We start from the raw sequence: 25,278 nt of genomic DNA on the forward strand, positions 1-25,278 counted from the left end.
TTTATTAAATATCATCTCCACCAAACAGGACAAGCTTGCATCTGTTATAGTTTTGGAGAAAAATGTGTTCATTTCATGTATGCGCGAAATGCCTTAAAAATGGCTTTAAAATGGATTTGGAGCATGGAGACGATTATCTCGGGATTGCAAGATAACCAAACAAAACTTTTAGTGGATTTCTACTTATTTTATTAAATATCATCTCCACCAAACAGGACAAGCTTGCATCTGTTATAGTTTTGGAGAAAAATGTGTTCATTTCATGTATGCGCGAAATGCCTTAAAAATGGCTTTAAAATGGATTTGGAGCATGGAGACGATTATCTCGGGATTGCAAGATAACCAAACAAAACTTTTAGTGGATTTCTACTTATTTTATTAAATATCATCTCCACCAAACAGGACAAGCTTGCATCTGTTATAGTTTTGGAGAAAAATGTGTTCATTTCATGTATGCGCGAAATGCCTTAAAAATGGCTTTAAAATGGATTTGGAGCATGGAGACGATTATCTCGGGATTGCAAGATAACCAAACAAAACTTTTAGTGGATTTCTACTTATTTTATTAAATATCATCTCCACCAAACAGGACAAGCTTGCATCTGTTATAGTTTTGGAGAAAAATGTGTTCATTTCATGTATGCGCGAAATGCCTTAAAAATGGCTTTAAAATGGATTTGGAGCATGGAGACGATTATCTCGGGATTGCAAGATAACCAAACAAAACTTTTAGTGGATTTCTACTTATTTTATTAAATATCATCTCCACCAAACAGGACAAGCTTGCATCTGTTATAGTTTTGGAGAAAAATGTGTTCATTTCATGTATGCGCGAAATGCCTTAAAAATGGCTTTAAAATGGATTTGGAGCATGGAGACGATTATCTCGGGATTGCAAGATAACCAAACAAAACTTTTAGTGGATTTCTACTTATTTTATTAAATATCATCTCCACCAAACAGGACAAGCTTGCATCTGTTATAGTTTTGGAGAAAAATGTGTTCATTTCATGTATGCGCGAAATGCCTTAAAAATGGCTTTAAAATGGATTTGGAGCATGGAGACGATTATCTCGGGATTGCAAGATAACCAAACAAAACTTTTAGTGGATTTCTACTTATTTTATTAAATATCATCTCCACCAAACAGGACAAGCTTGCATCTGTTATAGTTTTGGAGAAAAATGTGTTCATTTCATGTATGCGCGAAATGCCTTAAAAATGGCTTTAAAATGGATTTGGAGCATGGAGACGATTATCTCGGGATTGCAAGATAACCAAACAAAACTTTTAGTGGATTTCTACTTATTTTATTAAATAACATCTCCACCAAACAGGACAAGCTTGCATCTGTTATAGTTTTGGAGAAAAATGTGTTCATTTCATGTATGCGCGAAATGCCTTAAAAATGGCTTTAAAATGGATTTGGAGCATGGAGACGATTATCTCGGGATTGCAAGATAACCAAACAAAACTTTTAGTGGATTTCTACTTATTTTATTAAATATCATCTCCACCAAACAGGACAAGCTTGCATCTGTTATAGTTTTGGAGAAAAATGTGTTCATTTCATGTATGCGCGAAATGCCTTAAAAATGGCTTTAAAATGGATTTGGAGCATGGAGACGATTATCTCGGGATTGCAAGATAACCAAACAAAACTTTTAGTGGATTTCTACTTATTTTATTAAATATCATCTCCACCAAACAGGACAAGCTTGCATCTGTTATAGTTTTGGAGAAAAATGTGTTCATTTCATGTATGCGCGAAATGCCTTAAAAATGGCTTTAAAATGGATTTGGAGCATGGAGACGATTATCTCGGGATTGCAAGATAACCAAACAAAACTTTTAGTGGATTTCTACTTATTTTATTAAATATCATCTCCACCAAACAGGACAAGCTTGCATCTGTTATAGTTTTGGAGAAAAATGTGTTCATTTCATTTATGCGCGAAATGCCTTAGAAATGGCTTTAAAATGGATTTGGAGCATGGAGACGATTATCTCGGGATTGCAAGATAACCAAACAAAACTTTTAGTGGATTTCTACTTATTTTATTAAATATCATCTCCACCAAACAGGACAAGCTTGCATCTGTTATAGTTTTGGAGAAAAATGTGTTCATTTCATTTATGCGCGAAATGCCTTAGAAATGGCTTTAAAATGGATTTGGAGCATGGAGACGATTATCTCGGGATTGCAAGATAACCAAACAAAACTTTTAGTGGATTTCTACTTATTTTATTAAATATCATCTCCACCAAACAGGACAAGCTTGCATCTGTTATAGTTTTGGAGAAAAATGTGTTCATTTCATGTATGCGCGAAATGCCTTAAAAATGGCTTTAAAATGGATTTGGAGCATGGAGACGATTATCTCGGGATTGCAAGATAACCAAACAAAACTTTTAGTGGATTTCTACTTATTTAATTAAATATCATCTCCACCAAACAGGACAAGCTTGCATCTGTTATAGTTTTGGAGAAAAATGTGTTCATTTCATTTATGCGCGAAATGCCTTAGAAATGGCTTTAAAATGGATTTGGAGCATGGAGACGATTATCTCGGGATTGCAAGATAACCAAACAAAACTTTTAGTGGATTTCTACTTATTTTATTAAATATCATCTCCACCAAACAGGACAAGCTTGCATCTGTTATAGTTTTGGAGAAAAATGTGTTCATTTCATGTATGCGCGAAATGCCTTAAAAATGGCTTTAAAATGGATTTGGAGCATGGAGACGATTATCTCGGGATTGCAAGATAACCAAACAAAACTTTTAGTGGATTTCTACTTATTTAATTAAATATCATCTCCACCAAACAGGACAAGCTTGCATCTGTTATAGTTTTGGAGAAAAATGTGTTCATTTCATTTATGCGCGAAATGCCTTAGAAATGGCTTTAAAATGGATTTGGAGCATGGAGACGATTATCTCGGGATTGCAAGATAACCAAACAAAACTTTTAGTGGATTTCTACTTATTTTATTAAATATCATCTCCACCAAACAGGACAAGCTTGCATCTGTTATAGTTTTGGAGAAAAATGTGTTCATTTCATGTATGCGCGAAATGCCTTAAAAATGGCTTTAAAATGGATTTGGAGCATAGAGACGATTATCTCGGGATTGCAAGATAACCAAACAAAACTTTTAGTGGATTTCTACTTATTTTATTAAATATCATCTCCACCAAACAGGACAAGCTTGCATCTGTTATAGTTTTGGAGAAAAATGTGTTCATTTCATTTATGCGCGAAATGCCTTAGAAATGGCTTTAAAATGGATTTGGAGCATGGAGACGATTATCTCGGGATTGCAAGATAACCAAACAAAACTTTTAGTGGATTTCTACTTATTTTATTAAATATCATCTCCACCAAACAGGACAAGCTTGCATCTGTTATAGTTTTGGAGAAAAATGTGTTCATTTCATGTATGCGCGAAATGCCTTAAAAATGGCTTTAAAATGGATTTGGAGCATGGAGACGATTATCTCGGGATTGCAAGATAACCAAACAAAACTTTTAGTGGATTTCTACTTATTTTATTAAATATCATCTCCACCAAACAGGACAAGCTTGCATCTGTTATAGTTTTGGAGAAAAATGTGTTCATTTCATTTATGTGCGAAATGCCTTAGAAATGGCTTTAAAATGGATTTGGAGCATGGAGACGATTATCTCAAGATTGCAAGATAACCAAACAAAACTTTTAGTGGATTTCTACTTATTTTATTAAATATCATCTCCACCAAACAGGACAAGCTTGCATCTGTTATAGTTTTGGAGAAAAATGTGTTCATTTCATGTATGCGCGAAATGCCTTAAAAATGGCTTTAAAATGGATTTGGAGCATGGAGACGATTATCTCGGGATTGCAAGATAACCAAACAAAACTTTTAGTGGATTTCTACTTATTTTATTAAATATCATCTCCACCAAACAGGACAAGCTTGCATCTGTTATAGTTTTGGAGAAAAATGTGTTCATTTCATGTATGCGCGAAATGCCTTAAAAATGGCTTTAAAATGGATTTGGAGCATGGAGACGATTATCTCGGGATTGCAAGATAACCAAACAAAACTTTTAGTGGATTTCTACTTATTTTATTAAATATCATCTCCACCAAACAGGACAAGCTTGCATCTGTTATAGTTTTGGAGAAAAATGTGTTCATTTCATTTATGCGCGAAATGCCTTAAAAAATGGCTTTAAAATGGATTTGGAGCATGGAGACGATTATCTCGGGATTGCAAGATAACCAAACAAAACTTTTAGTGGATTTCTACTTATTTTATTAAATATCATCTCCACCAAACAGGACAAGCTTGCATCTGTTATAGTTTTGGAGAAAAATGTGTTCATTTCATGTATGCGCGAAATGCCTTAAAAATGGCTTTAAAATGGATTTGGAGCATGGAGACGATTATCTCGGGATTGCAAGATAACCAAACAAAACTTTTAGTGGATTTCTACTTATTTTATTAAATATCATCTCCACCAAACAGGACAAGCTTGCATCTGTTATAGTTTTGGAGAAAAATGTGTTCATTTCATTTATGTGCGAAATGCCTTAGAAATGGCTTTAAAATGGATTTGGAGCATGGAGACGATTATCTCAAGATTGCAAGATAACCAAACAAAACTTTTAGTGGATTTCTACTTATTTTATTAAATATCATCTCCACCAAACAGGACAAGCTTGCATCTGTTATAGTTTTGGAGAAAAATGTGTTCATTTCATGTATGCGCGAAATGCCTTAAAAATGGCTTTAAAATGGATTTGGAGCATGGAGACGATTATCTCGGGATTGCAAGATAACCAAACAAAACTTTTAGTGGATTTCTACTTATTTTATTAAATATCATCTCCACCAAACAGGACAAGCTTGCATCTGTTATAGTTTTGGAGAAAAATGTGTTCATTTCATGTATGCGCGAAATGCCTTAAAAATGGCTTTAAAATGGATTTGGAGCATGGAGACGATTATCTCGGGATTGCAAGATAACCAAACAAAACTTTTAGTGGATTTCTACTTATTTTATTAAATATCATCTCCACCAAACAGGACAAGCTTGCATCTGTTATAGTTTTGGAGAAAAATGTGTTCATTTCATGTATGCGCGAAATGCCTTAAAAATGGCTTTAAAATGGATTTGGAGCATGGAGACGATTATCTCGGGATTGCAAGATAACCAAACAAAACTTTTAGTGGATTTCTACTTATTTAATTAAATATCATCTCCACCAAACAGGACAAGCTTGCATCTGTTATAGTTTTGGAGAAAAATGTGTTCATTTCATGTATGCGCGAAATGCCTTAAAAATGGCTTTAAAATGGATTTGGAGCATGGAGACGATTATCTCGGGATTGCAAGATAACCAAACAAAACTTTTAGTGGATTTCTACTTATTTAATTAAATATCATCTCCACCAAACAGGACAAGCTTGCATCTGTTATAGTTTTGGAGAAAAATGTGTTCATTTCATTTATGCGCGAAATGCCTTAGAAATGGCTTTAAAATGGATTTGGAGCATGGAGACGATTATCTCGGGATTGCAAGATAACCAAACAAAACTTTTAGTGGATTTCTACTTATTTTATTAAATATCATCTCCACCAAACAGGACAAGCTTGCATCTGTTATAGTTTTGGAGAAAAATGTGTTCATTTCATGTATGCGCGAAATGCCTTAAAAATGGCTTTAAAATGGATTTGGAGCATGGAGACGATTATCTCGGGATTGCAAGATAACCAAACAAAACTTTTAGTGGATTTCTACTTATTTTATTAAATATCATCTCCACCAAACAGGACAAGCTTGCATCTGTTATAGTTTTGGAGAAAAATGTGTTCATTTCATGTATGCGCGAAATGCCTTAAAAATGGCTTTAAAATGGATTTGGAGCATGGAGACGATTATCTCGGGATTGCAAGATAACCAAACAAAACTTTTAGTGGATTTCTACTTATTTTATTAAATATCATCTCCACCAAACAGGACAAGCTTGCATCTGTTATAGTTTTGGAGAAAAATGTGTTCATTTCATGTATGCGCGAAATGCCTTAAAAATGGCTTTAAAATGGATTTGGAGCATGGAGACGATTATCTCGGGATTGCAAGATAACCAAACAAAACTTTTAGTGGATTTCTACTTATTTAATTAAATATCATCTCCACCAAACAGGACAAGCTTGCATCTGTTATAGTTTTGGAGAAAAATGTGTTCATTTCATGTATGCGCGAAATGCCTTAAAAATGGCTTTAAAATGGATTTGGAGCATGGAGACGATTATCTCGGGATTGCAAGATAACCAAACAAAACTTTTAGTGGATTTCTACTTATTTAATTAAATATCATCTCCACCAAACAGGACAAGCTTGCATCTGTTATAGTTTTGGAGAAAAATGTGTTCATTTCATTTATGCGCGAAATGCCTTAGAAATGGCTTTAAAATGGATTTGGAGCATGGAGACGATTATCTCGGGATTGCAAGATAACCAAACAAAACTTTTAGTGGATTTCTACTTATTTTATTAAATATCATCTCCACCAAACAGGACAAGCTTGCATCTGTTATAGTTTTGGAGAAAAATGTGTTCATTTCATGTATGCGCGAAATGCCTTAAAAATGGCTTTAAAATGGATTTGGAGCATGGAGACGATTATCTCGGGATTGCAAGATAACCAAACAAAACTTTTAGTGGATTTCTACTTATTTTATTAAATATCATCTCCACCAAACAGGACAAGCTTGCATCTGTTATAGTTTTGGAGAAAAATGTGTTCATTTCATGTATGCGCGAAATGCCTTAGAAATGGCTTTAAAATGGATTTGGAGCATGGAGACGATTATCTCGGGATTGCAAGATAACCAAACAAAACTTTTAGTGGATTTCTACTTATTTTATTAAATATCATCTCCACCAAACAGGACAAGCTTGCATCTGCTATAGTTTTGGAGAAAAATGTGTTCATTTCATGTATGCGCGAAATGCCTTAAAAATGGCTTTAAAATGGATTTGGAGCATGGAGACGATTATCTCGGGATTGCAAGATAACCAAACAAAACTTTTAGTGGATTTCTACTTATTTTATTAAATATCATCTCCACCAAACAGGACAAGCTTGCATCTGTTATATTTTTGGAGAAAAATGTGTTCATTTCATGTATGCGCGAAATGCCTTAAAAATGGCTTTAAAATGGATTTGGAGCATGGAGACGATTATCTCGGGATTGCAAGATAACCAAACAAAACTTTTAGTGGATTTCTACTTATTTAATTAAATATCATCTCCACCAAACAGGACAAGCTTGCATCTGTTATAGTTTTGGAGAAAAATGTGTTCATTTAATGTATGCGCGAAATGCCTTAAAAATGGCTTTAAAATGGATTTGGAGCATGGAGACGATTATCTCGGGATTGCAAGATAACCAAACAAAACTTTTAGTGGATTTCTACTTATTTTATTAAATATCATCTCCACCAAACAGGACAAGCTTGTATCTGTTATAGTTTTGGAGAAAAATGTGTTCATTTCATTTATGCGCGAAATGCCTTAGAAATGGCTTTAAAATGGATTTGGAGCATGGAGACGATTATCTCGGGATTGCAAGATAACCAAACAAAACTTTTAGTGGATTTCTACTTATTTTATTAAATATCATCTCCACCAAACAGGACAAGCTTGCATCTGCTATAGTTTTGGAGAAAAATGTGTTCATTTCATGTATGCGCGAAATGCCTTAAAAATGGCTTTAAAATGGATTTGGAGCATGGAGACGATTATCTCGGGATTGCAAGATAACCAAACAAAACTTTTAGTGGATTTCTACTTATTTTATTAAATATCATCTCCACCAAACAGGACAAGCTTGCATCTGTTATAGTTTTGGAGAAAAATGTGTTCATTTCATGTATGCGCGAAATGCCTTAAAAATGGCTTTAAAATGGATTTGGAGCATGGAGACGATTATCTCGGGATTGCAAGATAACCAAACAAAACTTTTAGTGGATTTCTACTTATTTAATTAAATATCATCTCCACCAAACAGGACAAGCTTGCATCTGTTATAGTTTTGGAGAAAAATGTGTTCATTTCATGTATGCGCGAAATGCCTTAAAAATGGCTTTAAAATGGATTTGGAGCATGGAGACGATTATCTCGGGATTGCAAGATAACCAAACAAAACTTTTAGTGGATTTCTACTTATTTTATTAAATATCATCTCCACCAAACAGGACAAGCTTGCATCTGTTATCGTTTTGGAGAAAAATGTGTTCATTTCATTTATGCGCGAAATGCCTTAGAAATGGCTTTAAAATGGATTTGGAGCATGGAGACGATTATCTCGGGATTGCAAGATAACCAAACAAAACTTTTAGTGGATTTCTACTTATTTTATTAAATATCATCTCCACCAAACAGGACAAGCTTGCATCTGCTATAGTTTTGGAAAAAAATGTGTTCATTTCATGTATGCGCGAAATGCCTTAAAAATGGCTTTAAAATGGATTTGGAGCATGGAGACGATTATCTCGGGATTGCAAGATAACCAAACAAAACTTTTAGTGGATTTCTACTTATTTTATTAAATATCATCTCCACCAAACAGGACAAGCTTGCATCTGTTATAGTTTTGGAGAAAAATGTGTTCATTTCATGTATGCGCGAAATGCCTTAAAAATGGCTTTAAAATGGATTTGGAGCATGGAGACGCTTATCTCGGGATTGCAAGATAACCAAACAAAACTTTTAGTGGATTTCTACTTATTTAATTAAATATCATCTCCACCAAACAGGACAAGCTTGCATCTGTTATAGTTTTGGAGAAAAATGTGTTCATTTCATGTATGCGCGAAATGCCTTAAAAATGGCTTTAAAATGGATTTGGAGCATGGAGACGATTATCTCGGGATTGCAAGATAACCAAACAAAACTTTTAGTGGATTTCTACTTATTTTATTAAATATCATCTCCACCAAACAGGACAAGCTTGCATCTGTTATAGTTTTGGAGAAAAATGTGTTCATTTCATGTATGCGCGAAATGCCTTAAAAATGGCTTTAAAATGGATTTGGAGCATGGAGACGATTATCTCGGGATTGCAAGATAACCAAACAAAACTTTTAGTGGATTTCTACTTATTTAATTAAATATCATCTCCACCAAACAGGACAAGATTGCATCTGTTATAGTTTTGGAGAAAAATGTGTTCATTTCATGTATGCGCGAAATGCCTTAAAAATGGCTTTAAAATGGATTTGGAGCATGGAGACGATTATCTCGGGATTGCAAGATAACCAAACAAAACTTTTAGTGGATTTCTACTTATTTTATTAAATATCATCTCCACCAAACAGGACAAGCTTGCATCTGTTATAGTTTTGGAGAAAAATGTGTTCATTTCATTTATGCGCGAAATGCCTTAGAAATGGCTTTAAAATGGATTTGGAGCATGGAGACGATTATCTCGGGATTGCAAGATAACCAAACAAAACTTTTAGTGGATTTCTACTTATTTTATTAAATATCATCTCCACCAAACAGGACAAGCTTGCATCTGTTATAGTTTTGGAGAAAAATGTGTTCATTTCATGTATGCGCGAAATGCCTTAAAAATGGCTTTAAAATGGATTTGGAGCATGGAGACGATTATCTCGGGATTGCAAGATAACCAAACAAAACTTTTAGTGGATTTCTACTTATTTAATTAAATATCATCTCCACCAAACAGGACAAGCTTGCATCTGTTATAGTTTTGGAGAAAAATGTGTTCATTTCATTTATGCGCGAAATGCCTTAGAAATGGCTTTAAAATGGATTTGGAGCATGGAGACGATTATCTCGGGATTGCAAGATAACCAAACAAAACTTTTAGTGGATTTCTACTTATTTTATTAAATATCATCTCCACCAAACAGGACAAGCTTGCATCTGTTATAGTTTTGGAGAAAAATGTGTTCATTTCATGTATGCGCGAAATGCCTTAAAAATGGCTTTAAAATGGATTTGGAGCATGGAGACGATTATCTCGGGATTGCAAGATAACCAAACAAAACTTTTAGTGGATTTCTACTTATTTTATTAAATATCATCTCCACCAAACAGGACAAGCTTGCATCTGTTATAGTTTTGGAGAAAAATGTGTTCATTTCATTTATGCGCGAAATGCCTTAGAAATGGCTTTAAAATGGATTTGGAGCATGGAGACGATTATCTCGGGATTGCAAGATAACCAAACAAAACTTTTAGTGGATTTCTACTTATTTTATTAAATATCATCTCCACCAAACAGGACAAGCTTGCATCTGTTATAGTTTTGGAGAAAAATGTGTTCATTTCATGTATGCGCGAAATGCCTTAAAAATGGCTTTAAAATGGATTTGGAGCATGGAGACGATTATCTCGGGATTGCAAGATAACCAAACAAAACTTTTAGTGGATTTCTACTTATTTTATTAAATATCATCTCCACCAAACAGGACAAGCTTGCATCTGTTATAGTTTTGGAGAAAAATGTGTTCATTTCATGTATGCGCGAAATGCCTTAAAAATGGCTTTAAAATGGATTTGGAGCATGGAGACGATTATCTCGGGATTGCAAGATAACCAAACAAAACTTTTAGTGGATTTCTACTTATTTTATTAAATATCATCTCCACCAAACAGGACAAGCTTGCATCTGTTATAGTTTTGGAGAAAAATGTGTTCATTTCATGTATGCGCGAAATGCCTTAAAAATGGCTTTAAAATGGATTTGGAGCATGGAGACGATTATCTCGGGATTGCAAGATAACCAAACAAAACTTTTAGTGGATTTCTACTTATTTTATTAAATATCATCTCCACCAAACAGGACAAGCTTGCATCTGTTATAGTTTTGGAGAAAAATGTGTTCATTTCATGTATGCGCGAAATGCCTTAAAAATGGCTTTAAAATGGATTTGGAGCATGGAGACGATTATCTCGGGATTGCAAGATAACCAAACAAAACTTTTAGTGGATTTCTACTTATTTTATTAAATATCATCTCCACCAAACAGGACAAGCTTGCATCTGTTATAGTTTTGGAGAAAAATGTGTTCATTTCATGTATGCGCGAAATGCCTTAAAAATGGCTTTAAAATGGATTTGGAGCATGGAGACGATTATCTCGGGATTGCAAGATAACCAAACAAAACTTTTAGTGGATTTCTACTTATTTTATTAAATATCATCTCCACCAAACAGGACAAGCTTGCATCTGTTATAGTTTTGGAGAAAAATGTGTTCATTTCATGTATGCGCGAAATGCCTTAAAAATGGCTTTAAAATGGATTTGGAGCATGGAGACGATTATCTCGGGATTGCAAGATAACCAAACAAAACTTTTAGTGGATTTCTACTTATTTTATTAAATATCATCTCCACCAAACAGGACAAGCTTGCATCTGTTATAGTTTTGGAGAAAAATGTGTTCATTTCATGTATGCGCGAAATGCCTTAAAAATGGCTTTAAAATGGATTTGGAGCATGGAGACGATTATCTCGGGATTGCAAGATAACCAAACAAAACTTTTAGTGGATTTCTACTTATTTTATTAAATATCATCTCCACCAAACAGGACAAGCTTGCATCTGTTATAGTTTTGGAGAAAAATGTGTTCATTTCATGTATGCGCGAAATGCCTTAAAAATGGCTTTAAAATGGATTTGGAGCATGGAGACGATTATCTCGGGATTGCAAGATAACCAAACAAAACTTTTAGTGGATTTCTACTTATTTTATTAAATATCATCTCCACCAAACAGGACAAGCTTGCATCTGTTATAGTTTTGGAGAAAAATGTGTTCATTTCATGTATGCGCGAAATGCCTTAAAAATGGCTTTAAAATGGATTTGGAGCATGGAGACGATTATCTCGGGATTGCAAGATAACCAAACAAAACTTTTAGTGGATTTCTACTTATTTTATTAAATATCATCTCCACCAAACAGGACAAGCTTGCATCTGTTATAGTTTTGGAGAAAAATGTGTTCATTTCATGTATGCGCGAAATGCCTTAAAAATGGCTTTAAAATGGATTTGGAGCATGGAGACGATTATCTCGGGATTGCAAGATAACCAAACAAAACTTTTAGTGGATTTCTACTTATTTTATTAAATATCATCTCCACCAAACAGGACAAGCTTGCATCTGTTATAGTTTTGGAGAAAAATGTGTTCATTTCATGTATGCGCGAAATGCCTTAAAAATGGCTTTAAAATGGATTTGGAGCATGGAGACGATTATCTCGGGATTGCAAGATAACCAAACAAAACTTTTAGTGGATTTCTACTTATTTTATTAAATATCATCTCCACCAAACAGGACAAGCTTGCATCTGTTATAGTTTTGGAGAAAAATGTGTTCATTTCATGTATGCGCGAAATGCCTTAAAATGGCTTTAAAATGGATTTGGAGCATGGAGACGATTATCTCGGGATTGCAAGATAACCAAACAAAACTTTTAGTGGATTTCTACTTATTTTATTAAATATCATCTCCACCAAACAGGACAAGCTTGCATCTGTTATAGTTTTGGAGAAAAATGTGTTCATTTCATGTATGCGCGAAATGCCTTAAAAATGGCTTTAAAATGGATTTGGAGCATGGAGACGATTATCTCGGGATTGCAAGATAACCAAACAAAACTTTTAGTGGATTTCTACTTATTTTATTAAATATCATCTCCACCAAACAGGACAAGCTTGCATCTGTTATAGTTTTGGAGAAAAATGTGTTCATTTCATGTATGCGCGAAATGCCTTAAAAATGGCTTTAAAATGGATTTGGAGCATGGAGACGATTATCTCGGGATTGCAAGATAACCAAACAAAACTTTTAGTGGATTTCTACTTATTTTATTAAATATCATCTCCACCAAACAGGACAAGCTTGCATCTGTTATAGTTTTGGAGAAAAATGTGTTCATTTCATGTATGCGCGAAATGCCTTAAAAATGGCTTTAAAATGGATTTGGAGCATGGAGACGATTATCTCGGGATTGCAAGATAACCAAACAAAACTTTTAGTGGATTTCTACTTATTTTATTAAATATCATCTCCACCAAACAGGACAAGCTTGCATCTGTTATAGTTTTGGAGAAAAATGTGTTCATTTCATGTATGCGCGAAATGCCTTAAAAATGGCTTTAAAATGGATTTGGAGCATGGAGACGATTATCTCGGGATTGCAAGATAACCAAACAAAACTTTTAGTGGATTTCTACTTATTTTATTAAATATCATCTCCACCAAACAGGACAAGCTTGCATCTGTTATAGTTTTGGAGAAAAATGTGTTCATTTCATGTATGCGCGAAATGCCTTAAAAATGGCTTTAAAATGGATTTGGAGCATGGAGACGATTATCTCGGGATTGCAAGATAACCAAACAAAACTTTTAGTGGATTTCTACTTATTTTATTAAATATCATCTCCACCAAACAGGACAAGCTTGCATCTGTTATAGTTTTGGAGAAAAATGTGTTCATTTCATGTATGCGCGAAATGCCTTAAAAATGGCTTTAAAATGGATTTGGAGCATGGAGACGATTATCTCGGGATTGCAAGATAACCAAACAAAACTTTTAGTGGATTTCTACTTATTTTATTAAATATCATCTCCACCAAACAGGACAAGCTTGCATCTGTTATAGTTTTGGAGAAAAATGTGTTCATTTCATGTATGCGCGAAATGCCTTAAAAATGGCTTTAAAATGGATTTGGAGCATGGAGACGATTATCTCGGGATTGCAAGATAACCAAACAAAACTTTTAGTGGATTTCTACTTATTTTATTAAATATCATCTCCACCAAACAGGACAAGCTTGCATCTGTTATAGTTTTGGAGAAAAATGTGTTCATTTCATGTATGCGCGAAATGCCTTAAAAATGGCTTTAAAATGGATTTGGAGCATGGAGACGATTATCTCGGGATTGCAAGATAACCAAACAAAACTTTTAGTGGATTTCTACTTATTTTATTAAATATCATCTCCACCAAACAGGACAAGCTTGCATCTGTTATAGTTTTGGAGAAAAATGTGTTCATTTCATGTATGCGCGAAATGCCTTAAAAATGGCTTTAAAATGGATTTGGAGCATGGAGACGATTATCTCGGGATTGCAAGATAACCAAACAAAACTTTTAGTGGATTTCTACTTATTTTATTAAATATCATCTCCACCAAACAGGACAAGCTTGCATCTGTTATAGTTTTGGAGAAAAATGTGTTCATTTCATGTATGCGCGAAATGCCTTAAAAATGGCTTTAAAATGGATTTGGAGCATGGAGACGATTATCTCGGGATTGCAAGATAACCAAACAAAACTTTTAGTGGATTTCTACTTATTTTATTAAATATCATCTCCACCAAACAGGACAAGCTTGCATCTGTTATAGTTTTGGAGAAAAATGTGTTCATTTCATGTATGCGCGAAATGCCTTAAAAATGGCTTTAAAATGGATTTGGAGCATGGAGACGATTATCTCGGGATTGCAAGATAACCAAACAAAACTTTTAGTGGATTTCTACTTATTTTATTAAATATCATCTCCACCAAACAGGACAAGCTTGCATCTGTTATAGTTTTGGAGAAAAATGTGTTCATTTCATGTATGCGCGAAATGCCTTAAAAATGGCTTTAAAATGGATTTGGAGCATGGAGACGATTATCTCGGGATTGCAAGATAACCAAACAAAACTTTTAGTGGATTTCTACTTATTTTATTAAATATCATCTCCACCAAACAGGACAAGCTTGCATCTGTTATAGTTTTGGAGAAAAATGTGTTCATTTCATGTATGCGCGAAATGCCTTAAAAATGGCTTTAAAATGGATTTGGAGCATGGAGACGATTATCTCGGGATTGCAAGATAACCAAACAAAACTTTTAGTGGATTTCTACTTATTTTATTAAATATCATCTCCACCAAACAGGACAAGCTTGCATCTGTTATAGTTTTGGAGAAAAATGTGTTCATTTCATGTATGCGCGAAATGCCTTAAAAATGGCTTTAAAATGGATTTGGAGCATGGAGACGATTATCTCGGGATTGCAAGATAACCAAACAAAACTTTTAGTGGATTTCTACTTATTTTATTAAATATCATCTCCACCAAACAGGACAAGCTTGCATCTGTTATAGTTTTGGAGAAAAATGTGTTCATTTCATGTATGCGCGAAATGCCTTAAAAATGGCTTTAAAATGGATTTGGAGCATGGAGACGATTATCTCGGGATTGCAAGATAACCAAACAAAACTTTTAGTGGATTTCTACTTATTTTATTAAATATCATCTCCACCAAACAGGACAAGCTTGCATCTGTTATAGTTTTGGAGAAAAATGTGTTCATTTCATGTATGCGCGAAATGCCTTAAAAATGGCTTTAAAATGGATTTGGAGCATGGAGACGATTATCTCGGGATTGCAAGATAACCAAACAAAACTTTTAGTGGATTTCTACTTATTTTATTAAATATCATCTCCACCAAACAGGACAAGCTTGCATCTGTTATAGTTTTGGAGAAAAATGTGTTCATTTCATGTATGCGCGAAATGCCTTAAAAATGGCTTTAAAATGGATTTGGAGCATGGAGACGATTATCTCGGGATTGCAAGATAACCAAACAAAACTTTTAGTGGATTTCTACTTATTTTATTAAATATCATCTCCACCAAACAGGACAAGCTTGCATCTGTTATAGTTTTGGAGAAAAATGTGTTCATTTCATGTATGCGCGAAATGCCTTAAAAATGGCTTTAAAATGGATTTGGAGCATGGAGACGATTATCTCGGGATTGCAAGATAACCAAACAAAACTTTTAGTGGATTTCTACTTATTTTATTAAATATCATCTCCACCAAACAGGACAAGCTTGCATCTGTTATAGTTTTGGAGAAAAATGTGTTCATTTCATGTATGCGCGAAATGCCTTAAAAATGGCTTTAAAATGGATTTGGAGCATGGAGACGATTATCTCGGGATTGCAAGATAACCAAACAAAACTTTTAGTGGATTTCTACTTATTTTATTAAATATCATCTCCACCAAACAGGACAAGCTTGCATCTGTTATAGTTTTGGAGAAAAATGTGTTCATTTCATGTATGCGCGAAATGCCTTAAAAATGGCTTTAAAATGGATTTGGAGCATGGAGACGATTATCTCGGGATTGCAAGATAACCAAACAAAACTTTTAGTGGATTTCTACTTATTTTATTAAATATCATCTCCACCAAACAGGACAAGCTTGCATCTGTTATAGTTTTGGAGAAAAATGTGTTCATTTCATGTATGCGCGAAATGCCTTAAAAATGGCTTTAAAATGGATTTGGAGCATGGAGACGATTATCTCGGGATTGCAAGATAACCAAACAAAACTTTTAGTGGATTTCTACTTATTTTATTAAATATCATCTCCACCAAACAGGACAAGCTTGCATCTGTTATAGTTTTGGAGAAAAATGTGTTCATTTCATGTATGCGCGAAATGCCTTAAAAATGGCTTTAAAATGGATTTGGAGCATGGAGACGATTATCTCGGGATTGCAAGATAACCAAACAAAACTTTTAGTGGATTTCTACTTATTTTATTAAATATCATCTCCACCAAACAGGACAAGCTTGCAATCTGTTATAGTTTTGGAGAAAAATGTGTTCATTTCATGTATGCGCGAAATGCCTTAAAAATGGCTTTAAAATGGATTTGGAGCATGGAGACGATTATCTCGGGATTGCAAGATAACCAAACAAAACTTTTAGTGGATTTCTACTTATTTTATTAAATATCATCTCCACCAAACAGGACAAGCTTGCATCTGTTATAGTTTTGGAGAAAAATGTGTTCATTTCATGTATGCGCGAAATGCCTTAAAAATGGCTTTAAAATGGATTTGGAGCATGGAGACGATTATCTCGGATTGGCAAGATAACCAAACAAAACTTTTAGTGGATTTCTACTTATTTTATTAAATATCATCTCCACCAAACAGGACAAGCTTGCATCTGTTATAGTTTTGGAGAAAAATGTGTTCATTTCATGTATGCGCGAAATGCCTTAAAAATGGCTTTAAAATGGATTTGGAGCATGGAGACGATTATCTCGGGATTGCAAGATAACCAAACAAAACTTTTAGTGGATTTCTACTTATTTTATTAAATATCATCTCCACCAAACAGGACAAGCTTGCATCTGTTATAGTTTTGGAGAAAAATGTGTTCATTTCATGTATGCGCGAAATGCCTTAAAAATGGCTTTAAAATGGATTTGGAGCATGGAGACGATTATCTCGGGATTGCAAGATAACCAAACAAAACTTTTAGTGGATTTCTACTTATTTTATTAAATATCATCTCCACCAAACAGGACAAGCTTGCATCTGTTATAGTTTTGGAGAAAAATGTGTTCATTTCATGTATGCGCGAAATGCCTTAAAAATGGCTTTAAAATGGATTTGGAGCATGGAGACGATTATCTCGGGATTGCAAGATAACCAAACAAAACTTTTAGTGGATTTCTACTTATTTTATTAAATATCATCTCCACCAAACAGGACAAGCTTGCATCTGTTATAGTTTTGGAGAAAAATGTGTTCATTTCATGTATGCGCGAAATGCCTTAAAAATGGCTTTAAAATGGATTTGGAGCATGGAGACGATTATCTCGGGATTGCAAGATAACCAAACAAAACTTTTAGTGGATTTCTACTTATTTTATTAAATATCATCTCCACCAAACAGGACAAGCTTGCATCTGTTATAGTTTTGGAGAAAAATGTGTTCATTTCATGTATGCGCGAAATGCCTTAAAAATGGCTTTAAAATGGATTTGGAGCATGGAGACGATTATCTCGGGATTGCAAGATAACCAAACAAAACTTTTAGTGGATTTCTACTTATTTTATTAAATATCATCTCCACCAAACAGGACAAGCTTGCATCTGTTATAGTTTTGGAGAAAAATGTGTTCATTTCATGTATGCGCGAAATGCCTTAAAATGGCTTTAAAATGGATTTGGAGCATGGAGACGATTATCTCGGATTGCAAGATAACCAAACAAAACTTTTAGTGGATTTCTACTTATTTTATTAAATATCATCTCCACCAAACAGGACAAGCTTGCATCTGTTATAGTTTTGGAGAAAAATGTGTTCATTTCATGTATGCGCGAAATGCCTTAAAAATGGCTTTAAAATGGATTTGGAGCATGGAGACGATTATCTCGGGATTGCAAGATAACCAAACAAAACTTTTAGTGGATTTCTACTTATTTTATTAAATATCATCTCCACCAAACAGGACAAGCTTGCATCTGTTATAGTTTTGGAGAAAAATGTGTTCATTTCATGTATGCGCGAAATGCCTTAAAAATGGCTTTAAAATGGATTTGGAGCATGGAGACGATTATCTCGGGATTGCAAGATAACCAAACAAAACTTTTAGTGGATTTCTACTTATTTTATTAAATATCATCTCCACCAAACAGGACAAGCTTGCATCTGTTATAGTTTTGGAGAAAAATGTGTTCATTTCATGTATGCGCGAAATGCCTTAAAAATGGCTTTAAAATGGATTTGGAGCATGGAGACGATTATCTCGGGATTGCAAGATAACCAAACAAAACTTTTAGTGGATTTCTACTTATTTTATTAAATATCATCTCCACCAAACAGGACAAGCTTGCATCTGTTATAGTTTTGGAGAAAAATGTGTTCATTTCATGTATGCGCGAAATGCCTTAAAAATGGCTTTAAAATGGATTTGGAGCATGGAGACGATTATCTCGGGATTGCAAGATAACCAAACAAAACTTTTAGTGGATTTCTACTTATTTTATTAAATATCATCTCCACCAAACAGGACAAGCTTGCATCTGTTATAGTTTTGGAGAAAAATGTGTTCATTTCATGTATGCGCGAAATGCCTTAAAAATGGCTTTAAAATGGATTTGGAGCATGGAGACGATTATCTCGGGATTGCAAGATAACCAAACAAAACTTTTAGTGATTTCTACTTATTTTATTAAATATCATCTCCACCAAACAGGACAAGCTTGCATCTGTTATAGTTTTGGAGAAAAATGTGTTCATTTCATGTATGCGCGAAATGCCTTAAAAATGGCTTTAAAATGGATTTGGAGCATGGAGACGATTATCTCGGGATTGCAAGATAACCAAACAAAACTTTTAGTGGATTTCTACTTATTTTATTAAATATCATCTCCACCAAACAGGACAAGCTTGCATCTGTTATAGTTTTGGAGAAAAATGTGTTCATTTCATGTATGCGCGAAATGCCTTAAAAATGGCTTTAAAATGGATTTGGAGCATGGAGACGATTATCTCGGGATTGCAAGATAACCAAACAAAACTTTTAGTGGATTTCTACTTATTTTATTAAATATCATCTCCACCAAACAGGACAAGCTTGCATCTGTTATAGTTTTGGAGAAAAATGTGTTCATTTCATGTATGCGCGAAATGCCTTAAAAATGGCTTTAAAATGGATTTGGAGCATGGAGACGATTATCTCGGGATTGCAAGATAACCAAACAAAACTTTTAGTGGATTTCTACTTATTTTATTAAATATCATCTCCACCAAACAGGACAAGCTTGCATCTGTTATAGTTTTGGAGAAAAATGTGTTCATTTCATGTATGCGCGAAATGCCTTAAAATGGCTTTAAAATGGATTTGGAGCATGGAGACGATTATCTCGGGATTGCAAGATAACCAAACAAAACTTTTAGTGGATTTCTACTTATTTTATTAAATATCATCTCCACCAAACAGGACAAGCTTGCATCTGTTATAGTTTTGGAGAAAAATGTGTTCATTTCATGTATGCGCGAAATGCCTTAAAAATGGCTTTAAATGGATTTGGAGCATGGAGACGAATTATCTCGGGATTGCAAGATAACCAAACAAAACTTTTAGTGGATTTCTACTTATTTTATTAAATATCATCTCCACCAAACAGGACAAGCTTGCATCTGTTATAGTTTTGGAGAAAAATGTGTTCATTTCATGTATGCGCGAAATGCCTTAAAAATGGCTTTAAAATGGATTTGGAGCATGGAGACGTTTATCTCGGGATTGCAAGATAACCAAACAAAACTTTTAGTGGATTTCTACTTATTTTATTAAATATCATCTCTACCAAACAGGACAAGCTTGCATCTGTTATAGTTTTGGAGAAAAATGTGTTCATTTCATGTATGCGCGAAATGCCTTAAAAATGGCTTTAAAATGGATTTGGAGCATGGAGACGATTATCTCGGGATTGCAAGATAACCAAACAAAACTTTTAGTGGATTTCTACTTATTTTATTAAATATCATCTCCACCAAACAGGACAAGCTTGCATCTGTTATAGTTTTGGAGAAAAATGTGTTCATTTCATGTATGCGCGAAATGCCTTAAAAATGGCTTTAAAATGGATTTGGAGCATGGAGACGATTATCTCGGGATTGCAAGATAACCAAACAAAACTTTTAGTGGATTTCTACTTATTTTATTAAATATCATCTCCACCAAACAGGACAAGCTTGCATCTGTTATAGTTTTGGAGAAAAATGTGTTCATTTCATGTATGCGCGAAATGCCTTAAAAATGGCTTTAAAATGGATTTGGAGCATGGAGACGATTATCTCTGAAACTTTTACTGGATTTCCACTTACTTTATCAAATCTCATCTCCACCACACAGGACAAGTTTGCATCTGTTATAGTTTTGGAGAAAATTGTGGTCATTTCATTTTTGCGCGAATGTGTTCAGATTCCTTTTTTATTGCATTTGGCACATGGTGACGATTATCTCGAGAGTGCAAAGTAGCCAAATGAAACTTTTACTGGATTTCCACTTACTTTATCAAATCTCATCTCCACCACACAGGACAAGTTAGCATCTGTTATAGTTTTGGAGAAAATTGTGGTCATTTCATTTTTGCGCGAATGTGTTCAGATTCCTTTTTTATTGCATTTGGCACATGGTGACGATTATCTCGAGAGTGCAAAGTAGCCAAATGAAACTTTTACTGGATTTCCACTTACTTTATCAAATCTCATCTCCACCACACAGGACAAGTTTGCATGTGTTATAGTTTTGGAGAAAATTGTGGTCATTTCATTTTTGCGCGAATGTGTTCAGATTCCTGTTTTAATATTGCATTTGGCACATGGTGACGATTATCTCGAGAGTGCAAAGTAGCCAAATGAAACTTTTACTGGATTTCCACTTACTTTATCAAATCTCATCTCCACCACACAGGACAAGTTTGCATCTGTTATAGTTTTGGAGAAAATTGTGGTCATTTCATTTTTGCGCGAATGTGTTCAGATTCCTTTTTTATTGCATTTGGCACATGGTGACGATTATCTCGAGAGTGCAAAGTAGCCAAATGAAACTTTTACTGGATTTTTACTTACTTTATCAAATCTCATCTCCACCACACAGGACAAGTTTGCATCTGTTATAGTTTTGGAGAAAATTGTGGTCATTTCATTTTTGCGCGAATGTGTTCAGATTACTGTTTTAATATTGCATTTGGCACATGGTGACGATTATCTCGAGAGTGCAAAGTAGCCAAATGAAACTTTTACTGGATTTCCACTTACTTTATCAAATCTCATCTCCACCACACAGGACAAGTTTGCATCTGTTATAGTTTTGGAGAAAATTGTGGTCATTTCATTTTTGCGCGAATGTGTTCAGATTCCTTTTTTATTGCATTTGGCACATGGTGACGATTATCTCGAGAGTGCAAAGTAGCCAAATGAAACTTTTACTGGATTTCCACTTACTTTATCAAATCTCATCTCCACCACACAGGACAAGTTTGCATCTGTTATAGTTTTGGAGAAAATTGTGGTCATTTCATTTTTGCGCGAATGTGTTCAGATTACTGTTTTAATATTGCATTTGGCACATGGTGACGCGATTATCTCGAAAGTGCAAAGTAGCCAATGAAACTATTACTGGATTTCCACTTACTTTATCAAATCTCATCTCCACCACACAGGACAAGTTTGCATCTGTTATAGTTTTGGAGAAAATTGTGGTCATTTCATTTTGCGCGAATGTGTTCAGATTCCTTTTTTATTGCATTTGGCACATGGTGACGATTATCTCGAGAGTGCAAAGTAGCCAAATGAAACTTTTACTGGATTTCCACTTACTTTATCAAATCTCATCTCCACCACACAGGACAAGTTTGCATCTGTTATAGTTTTGGAGAAAATTGTGGTCATTTCATTTTTGCGCGAATGTGTTCAGATACTGTTTTAATATTGCATTTGGCACATGGTGACGATTATCTCGAGAGTGCAAAAGTAGCCAAATGAAACTTTTACTGGATTTCCACTTACTTTATCAAATCTCACTCCACCACACAGGACAAGTTTGCATCTGTTATAGTTTTGGAGAAAATTGTGGTCATTTCATTTTTGCGCGAATGTGTTCAGATTACTGTTTTAAATTGCATTTGGCACATGGTGACGATTATCTCGAGAGTGCAAAGTAGCCAAATGAAACTTTTACTGGATTTCCACTTACTTTATCAAATCTCATCTCCACCACACAGGACAAGTTTGCATCTGTTATAGTTTTGGAGAAAATTGTGGTCATTTCATTTTTGCGCGAATGTGTTCAGATTCCTGTTTTAATATTGCATTTGGCACATGGTGACGATTATCTCGAGAGTGCAAAGTAGCCAAATGAAACTTTTACTGGATTTCCACTTACTTTATCAAATCTCATCTCCACCACACAGGACAAGTTTGCATCTGTTATAGTTTTGGAGAAAATTGTGGTCATTTCATTTTTGCGCGAATGTGTTCAGATTCCTTTTTTATTGCATTTGGCACATGGTGACGATTATCTCGAGAGTGCAAAGTAGCCAAATGAAACTTTTACTGGATTTCACTTACTTTATCAAATCTCATCTCCACCACACAGGACAAGTTTGCATCTGTTATAGTTTTGGAGAAAATTGTGGTCATTTCATTTTTGCGCGAATGTGTTCAGATTACTGTTTTAATATTGCATTTGGCACATGGTGACGATTATCTCGAGAGTGCAAAGTAGCCAAATGAAACTTTTACTGGATTTCCACTTACTTTATCAAATCTCATCTCCACCACACAGGACAAGTTTGCATCTGTTATAGTTTTGGAGAAAATTGTGGTCATTTCATTTTTGCGCGAATGTGTTCAGATTCCTTTTTTATTGCATTTGGCACATGGTGACGATTATCTCGAGAGTGCAAAGTAGCCAAATGAAACTTTTACTGGATTTCCACTTACTTTATCAAATCTCATCTCCACCACACAGGACAAGTTTGCATCTGTATTAGTTTTGGAGAAAATTGTGGTCATTTCATTTTTGCGTGAATGTGTTCAGATTCCTGTTTTAATATTGCATTTGGCACATGGTGACGATTATCTCGAGAGTGCAAAGTAGCCAAATGAAACTTTTACTGGATTTCCACTTACTTTATCAAATCTCATCTCCACCACACAGGACAAGTTTGCATCTGTTATAGTTTTGGAGAAAATTGTGGTCATTTCATTTTTGCGCGAATGTGTTCAGATTCCTTTTTTATTGCATTTGGCACATGGTGACGATTATCTCGAGAGTGCAAAGTAGCCAAATGAAACTTTTACTGGATTTCCACTTACTTTATCAAATCTCATCTCCACCACACAGGACAAGTTTGCATCTGTTATAGTTTTGGAGAAAATTGTGGTCATTTCATTTTTGCGCGAATGTGTTCAGATTACTGTTTTAATATTGCATTTGGCACATGGTGACGATTATCTCGAGAGTGCAAAGTAGCCAAATGAAACTTTTACTGGATTTCCACTTACTTTATCAAATCTCATCTCCACCACACAGGACAAGTTTGCATCTGTTATAGTTTTGGAGAAAATTGTGGTCATTTCATTTTTGCGCGAATGTGTTCAGATTCCTTTTTTATTGCATTTGGCACATGGTGACGATTATCTCGAGAGTGCAAAGTAGCCAAATGAAACTTTTACTGGATTTCCACTTACTTTATCAAATCTCATCTCCACCACACAGGACAAGTTTGCATCTGTTATAGTTTTGGAGAAAATTGTGGTCATTTCATTTTTGCGCGAATGTGTTCAGATTACTGTTTTAATATTGCATTTGGCACATGGTGACGATTATCTCGAGAGTGCAAAGTAGCCAAATGAAACTTTTACTGGATTTCCACTTACTTTATCAAATCTCATCTCCACCACACTGGACAAGTTTGCATCAGTTATAGTTTTGGAGAAAATTGTGGTCATTTCATTTTTGCGCGAATGTGTTCAGATTCCTTTTTTATTGCATTTGGCACATGGTGACGATTATCTCGAGAGTGCAAAGTAGCCAAATGAAACTTTTACTGGATTTCCACTTACTTTATCAAATCTCATCTCCACCACACAGGACAAGTTTGCATCTGTTATAGTTTTGGAGAAAATTGTGGTCATTTCATTTTTGCGCGAATGTGTTCAGATTACTGTTTTAATATTGCATTTGGCACATGTTGACGATTATCTCGAGAGTGCAAAGTAGCCAAATGAAACTTTTACTGGATTTCCACTTACTTTATCAAATCTCATCTCCACCACACAGGACAAGTTTGCATCTGTTATAGTTTTGGAGAAAATTGTGGTCATTTCATTTTTGCGCGAATGTGTTCAGATTCCTTTTTTATTGCATTTGGCACATGGTGACGATTATCTCGAGAGTGCAAAGTAGCCAAATGAAACTTTTACTGGATTTCCACTTACTTTATCAAATCTCATCTCCACCACACAGGACAAGTTTGCATCTGTTATAGTTTTGGAGAAAATTGTGGTCATTTCATTTTTGCGCGAATGTGTTCAGATTCCTGTTTTAATATTGCATTTGGCACATGGTGACGATTATCTCGAGAGTGCAAAGTAGCCAAATGAAACTTTTACTTGATTTCCACTTACTTTATCAAATCTCATCTCCACCACACAGGACAAGTTTGCATCTGTTATAGCTTTGGAGAAAATTGTGGTCATTTCATTTTTGCGCGAATGTGTTCAGATTCCTTTTTTATTGCATTTGGCACATGGTGACGATTATCTCGAGAGTGCAAAGTAGCCAAATGAAACTTTTACTGGATTTCCACTTACTTTATCAAATCTCATCTCCACCACACAGGACAAGTTTGCATCTGTTA

Source organism: Anomaloglossus baeobatrachus, unplaced genomic scaffold, assembly GCF_048569485.1.
Source record: "Anomaloglossus baeobatrachus isolate aAnoBae1 unplaced genomic scaffold, aAnoBae1.hap1 Scaffold_87, whole genome shotgun sequence".
NCBI classification, from domain to species: Eukaryota; Metazoa; Chordata; class Amphibia; order Anura; family Aromobatidae; genus Anomaloglossus; species Anomaloglossus baeobatrachus.